Raw genomic sequence first — 7,213 nt, 5'->3', positions numbered from 1 at the left:
TATAATGCTGTGATGCCATTGTTGTTTGGTGATGTCACAATGAGCTGATGGTGTCATAATGACAATTTGATGTCACTGCTGATTTATGATGTTACAATGGTTATGAGGTCACATTATGTTTCTTTTATAACACACATGTCAAATTTGAATTAGAATGAAAAAGCTGGGCACCGGTGGCTCACACCTGTAATCCTAGCTACTCAGGAGGCTGAGATCTGAGGATCACAGTTCAAACCCACCTCAGAAAGGAAAGTCCATAAGACTCTTATCTCCAATAATAACTCGTAGAAAACCAGAAATGGTGCTGTGGTTCAAGCGATAGAGTGCTCGCCTAGAGCTGAAAAGCAGGGACAGCACCCAAACCCAGAGTTCAAGCCCCAAAACCAAAAAAAAATTAGAAACAGGCATTCACAATCTGTCTATAACATCACAATGACAATGTGATCTCATAATGCTATCTTGTTGTAGTTTTGTGATGTCAAAAGTAGTTGATGTTGGCCTAATGAGAATGTTGTCACACTGGTGATGTCATAAAGGTTTCTTGATGTTACAATGGCATGTCTGATATCAATTGTCAATTCATAATGAAGGTATAGTTACACAAAAGGACTGTGATGTCACAAAGGCCATATGTTTTTTCAAAGGTGCTAAGAGATCCTAATAGGTTTGGGATGTCACAATGTGATAATGATGTCAAATGGCTATGAAAGCTCACAATAGGTTTGTGATGTCACATTGGTGGTGAAATCAAATAGTTTTGTGAAGTCACATCTCATAATCACATGTCCAATTTCAGTTGCTACTATTTCACAATGAGGAGATGAGTTCACAGAAGAAGACTGAAGTATAAAAGGCCAGGAATTTTCTAAAACTCTATGAAGACATAGCAGGTTTTTGAAAACACAATGGCACAGTGATATCATGATGGCAATGTGATGTTTCAATATGATGATAATGTTTTGATATCACAATTGGTGATGCCACACTGGTGATGAGTTTACAAGAGGTGTGTGATGTCACAATGGGTTGGTGATATCAAAATGACACATGTGATCTCAATTGTCAACTCAATGAGTATATTAGCTCACAAAGGGACTGTGATGTCTCTAAAGGCATGTGTTGTCTCAAAAGTGATGTACTCTTAACAGGTGTGTGTTGTCAGAAAGTGACAAAATGCTCATAACATCTATCAGTGTGATGTCACCATGATCTAGATGTCACACTGGATTCGGTATCACATTTCATACCTGGATTGAGTATGAAAGGATTGGAATCTCACAGTAGGTTAATGATATCACTATGGAAATGTGGGGTCGCAAAGGGATTGTGTTACCACCATGGCTATTAGATCACAATGTGTTTCTACTACAATAGGTTTGTGATGTCACAATTGGTTGGAAATGTCACAATGGTATGCCAGTTCTCAAATGTCATTAATTCACAATGAAGATATGAGTTCGCAAAGGGACTGTGTTGTCTCCAAAGTCATGTGTTGGCACAAATGTGATGAAGTCCTAACAGATTTATGAGTTCACAATGTGACACCATGGTCTTGATGTCTATCAATGTGATGTCACAATGTTCATAATGTCAGAGTCAATTTCTGATATGATATGTCATACCTGAATTATTATGAGTTTGAAAACAGAATATAAGCTTGCTAAAGGCCTAAAATATCCTACTGTCAGCATATCACACAAGTTATGACTAAAAACATATTGTTTGGAGCTTAAGATTCTTTCTTTGAAATTGTATCCTCATTGTGAATTAGTAGAAATTGAAATTGGACCTGTCACTGTAATATTGAAAACTCATGTGACATCACAAACTCATTGTGACCTCCTCACCACTGTGACATCACAAACCCATTGTGACATCCCGTTGTTGTTGTGCCTTCACAATCACATTGTGACATCATAAAGCAATTGTGAACTATTAGCACCTTTACAAAACACACGACCTCTATGGCATTACAGACCCTTTGTGTACCCATATCCTCATAGTGAACTAATGAAAATTATGATCACACATAGCACTGTATCATCACAAATACTTTGTGCAATAATTATGACTGTGAAATCACATCATCATGACACTATCATCTCAGTGTGACAACACCAAACCCTAATGACACCATACCAATTTTTTCTTCTGTGCATTTTTTTGTAAGTATAGTGTACAGAGGGATTACAGTTACATGAATAAGGTAATGAGTACATATCCTATCAAACATTGCTGCCTTGACAACACATTGTCACTTTGATGTCATAGACCCATTGTGAATGCCTGTTCTTTGATTTATTTCTATTACAAATGTGCCATGTGGGTTGATATCAGGAAACCATTGTGAACTCATAACCTTTGTCACATCAAAATCTCTTTGTCACATCACATTGCCTTTGTTATATCACTAACCTACTGTGACATCAAATACCTCTCCTGTCCTCATAACTTTTGTGATATGCCATTGTGATATTTTAGGCCCTTTGTGAGTTGAAAATCTCTGTTTGATCTCATATTTCAGATATGATATCAGATATCTAAAATCCAGTGTAACATCATGATATCACACCACTGGATATCATAACCATGGTGTCACTTTGTGACATCTCAGTCCTGTTAGTTCTTTAACTCTTTGACTATATATACTTTGGTGACATCAGAATCCCTTCCCAAAATCATATACTTATGGTGAGTTAATGACAATTGAGATCAACCCACATGCCACATTTCAAATACTATGAAATCACAGATTAGGCATTCATAATATGACTATGATGTCACAGTGACATAAGGGAAAATGCTATAATGTCATTGTCATTTTGTGATGTCACCATTAGCTAAAGATATCATAACAACAGTGTGATTTCACACTGGTTAAGACATCACACAGGGTTCATAATGTTACAATGGTTATGATCACAATGTGTTTCTGATATCAACTGATATGCTATATTTGAAATAGAATGAAATCACAGGATATACATTCACAATGTGTCTATGAGAGCAAAATGGCAATGCGATGTCATAATGCTATGATGTCACTATAGCTTGTCATAACTACAATCTGATGTCACACTGGTGATGATGTCACAAAGGGTTTGTGATGTCACAATGGCATGTCAGATCTTAATTGGCATTAGTTTACAGTGAGATTTCTGTTGTCAAAAGTGTTAATGATATAAAAATGGGTAAGTGATGCCAAACTAGTTTGTAATATCACATCTTATTTCAAATTTCAATTGCTACAAGTTCACAATGATACAAGTTCAAAGAAGGAACTTGATGTCCCAAAGGCCATGAATGTTCTAAGATGTGATGAGGTCATAATAGGTTTGTAAAAACAATTGCAATATGATGTCAAATTATGATGTTGTAAGAATGTTGTTATGTCACAATTAGTTGGTGATGCCATAATAGTGATGATTTCAAAATAGTTTTGTGATGTCGCAGTAGTTTGTGATGTGACAATATCATTCCAGACCTCAATTGTCCCTAACTCACAGAGAGTATATAAGTTTAGAATGGGATTGTGAGGATTCCAGAGGCATTTCTTGGCACAAAAGTGATGAAGTCAGAACACATTTGTGATGTGACAATGTGACACAATGGTCATTATATCTAGAAGTGTGATGCCACAATACTCATGATGTCAAAGTATATTTCTAATATTTCATGTCATATCTGAAACAATATGATGTCAAAAATAGTGAGCTCTCATGGGCCTAACATAACACAGTGGCAACATGTCACAAAACTTATGAGGACAGGACATGTTTGATTTGTCACAGTTGTTTAGAGATATCACAATGGCAATGTTATGTCACAAAGGGATTGTGATGTCACAATGGTTATGAAGTCAAAATTTGGTTTTGATATGAACCCACATGCCACATTTGAAATATAATGAGATCACATAATAGGCACTGATAATGTATATATGATGTCACAATGAAAATGTGATGTCATAGTGGTATGATGTCATTACAGAATTGTGATGTCACAATGAGATGATGTTGTTATAATGACAATGTGATGTCACACCGATGATTATATTGTAAATGCTTTGTGATATTGTAATGGCATATCTAATCTCAATTGACATTTCACAATGAGGATATGGATACACAAAGGGACTGTGGTGTCACAAAGGCCATGTGGTTTTTCAAAGGTGCTAAAGATGTCATAATGGGTTTGGGAGATCTCAAGGAGATTGTAATGTCAAAACAGCAATGTGACATCACAATGGCTTTGTGATGTCACATTGGTGATGAGGTCACAATGGACAAGAGAGGTTTGTGATGTCACAACAGGTTAATGTTATCACAATGGCACTGTGATATCAGAAAGGGATTTTTCTTACAATGGTTTTGAGGTCATAATGGATTTCTGATACCCACCAATATTGCTTGCTTGAAATAGAATGAAATCACAGAATAGGCATTCACAATATGTGTACAATGTCACTATGACATATGATGTCATAATAGTATAATATTTAAGTTTATTCATGTCAAAATGGCATGTCTAATTTTACTGGTCATTAGATTACCATGAGGATCCCAGAGGTTGCTATGTGCTGAGTCTTTCAAAAGGTGCATCGTGCTGAGTCCAATACATAGGGTTCTTTGTGCTATTTTTTTTTAAAGTGTGCTGTGTGCTGACATCCCAAAGGGTGCTATGATCTGAGTCCTTGAGAGGGAGTTATCCCTGACAATCAGACACACACACACACACACACACACACAAACACAAACACAGAGGGTCACCATGCACTTGCTTGGTGTGTGGGGTGGATGGAGAAGAGTCTCTCCCAGCGGTTGGGCTGAGGGGAAATTTGATCCCCCCAGGCAGCTGCTGGGGTTGGGGGTAAGCCCTGAGCTGAGATGAGGCTGCTTTTTCCATGGCCTGGTAACCTTAGGGCAGAGACAGGGCAGCACAAGGCCAGGGATAGAGGGCTTGGCCGAGGGGATAGGGGGCGTGACCGATGGGAGGACAGGGCATGGCAGAGGGGGCACATATCTGCTGTAGCCAGGGGCAGGCTGGAACACTTGTGCAGTGGGGGCGGGGCAACACGGCAGAGAATTGGGGGCAGAGAGAGAGAAGGGCAGACACATGCACCAGGCCAGGCGGCGTCAATGGCTGGCCTCTGCTGCTGTAGGAACATGGGTCTGGGCAAAGAGCACAGAGCACACAAAGCCAGCACAGCAGGCACATCCCTTGCACAGCCCCAGGGAGTCTCAGAAGCCACATAGACCCTGAGCCTGAGGTCCCCGTGTTGGGAGCTCAGCTGGGGCTGGGGGGCACTCAGCCCCACAACCTGCCTGCTACTGCCCCAGTCCCCTCTCCTGCCCTCCCTACAGCATTGCATTTCAAATATGTCACTGCTGGCTCAGACCCATGGTGCCTCTTGGAGTCATCTACAATGGTGCGCCCCAGGCTGGCTTGCGACCCTGACCAAGTCCCGGGCCCCATTCCTTTGCTCTGGGCCCGAGCATCCACCATGATGCTGCCATTGTTGTCCACTGCACCCAGTACCACAGCCTACAGCTTCTCCCAGCAGCACATGTGGGTGGCCCCCCCACGAGCTCGAACCTTGTGTCCTACCCGAACACCCCACTCCTCACTGTGGAACCAGACCCACTACTCCAGCCTCCCCGCTTGCATCCCCACCATGCCTCCTCAGTGCCAGGAAGGCCAGCCCTGGCTCTGCCAAAAATGTGCCCCAAGGGTGGGGGTTGGTGGACCCAGGGATTCCACCCCCATTCCTAGTGGTCAGTGTGCCAGGAAATGGGGAGATGCAGGTTTGGGTGAGAAAGGGGCACCACCGAGCCCCTGGCCTGGAGCAGTGGGAGACCCACAGCCCCACATCTGCACCCTTCCTCTCCCTGGTGGGAGCCTGGTGGTTTTAGTCAGAGGTGGGTTGCAGCAGCTCCACACCTGCCTTCTTGGGTCTTTTCCTTTTTTCTGGGGTGGGGGTGTTGAATGCAGAAGATAGGACCCCCTTGCTGTGTGAGTCCTTGACCTCTGTTCTCAGTCTCCCTTTCACGTGAGGAGTGACCCAGAAAAGCCCACTAGGGAGGTGAGGTCACTGGGGGTCAGATAGAAGGTGAATATCTGGGAGGAACACACTCCTCCATCACACATATACCCAGCATGACCCCTCCCACCCCAGCTGTCAACAGCAATCATAGGGTTATCACATTTCCCAGCTCTGCCAGCATCTGTTGGTGCTCCCAGTCCATCTGGTCTCCTTGTCCTCCCCAATAATCCACACAGTCGCCCAGAAGTACCTAAGCTGGAAGTAGGGAGTACTTCCATGTATGTAGCCTTTAAGACCCCATCCATTTCCTCAACACTGCCCCACTCCAGGTCAGACACCCCCTGGGACCCCATAACCCCCTGCTTGTTTTCAATCCTGCCTCTGAGGACCACTTCTCTGAGGATTCCTTCACTGCACATCCTGGCCTAGGGTTTTGGTGAAAGAGGAGTTAAGGCCGGTTGTTCCCAAGGGGAAGGGTCTGGCCCTGGAGAAGGTGAGAGGTGAGGTGGTGCTGTGTCATTAGAGTGGTGCTCCCCTTGGGTGGGAGCCCTTGGTTCTGACAAGGGAATGGGGAATCGGAACCTGCATGCTCCAGCTTGTACATTGTCCCCCATGAGGAAACAACAAACTTAGGAGAGGCACTACTCTGAGTCTGTGTGAGTGTGTGTGTGTGTGAGAGAGAGAGAGAGACTGAGAGAGAGAGACCATGAAAGAGAGAGAGAGAGAGAGAGAGAGAGAGAGAGAGAGAGAGAGAGAGAGAGAGAGAGAGAGAGAGAGAGAGAATCATCTTTCTCCTTGTACAGCTTGACTGTACTCAGGTGAGTGATCATTTGGCAAATTGCAGGTGCTGTATGGAAGAGTCTTCTGTCACTGTTCTGGATTTGTGTGTGTGTGTGTGTGTGTGTGTGTGTGTGTGTGTGTGTGTGTGTGTGTGTGTATGTGTGTGTGTGTTAGGAGAGCAGGGAGATGAGATCAATGAAAATATATTTACATCATCATGTCTAAAAACAGCAAAAGCATTTTATTTCTCTCTCTGTGTGTATTTGTTTTTTTCTTTCTTTCATCAATACCAAGTATGAGCCCAGCCACAATCTTTGTTTTCTCCTTCACAGTTTCATGGCTCCTTTATGGAAAATTTCAGTAGATATTCCTTTCCTCCCCTTTCCACCT

Source organism: Dipodomys spectabilis, unplaced genomic scaffold (genome assembly GCF_019054845.1).
Source record: "Dipodomys spectabilis isolate Male_0828 unplaced genomic scaffold, ASM1905484v1 ptg000243l, whole genome shotgun sequence".
NCBI classification, from domain to species: Eukaryota; Metazoa; Chordata; class Mammalia; order Rodentia; family Heteromyidae; genus Dipodomys; species Dipodomys spectabilis.
Note: the sequence above shows the minus strand (reverse complement) of the source record.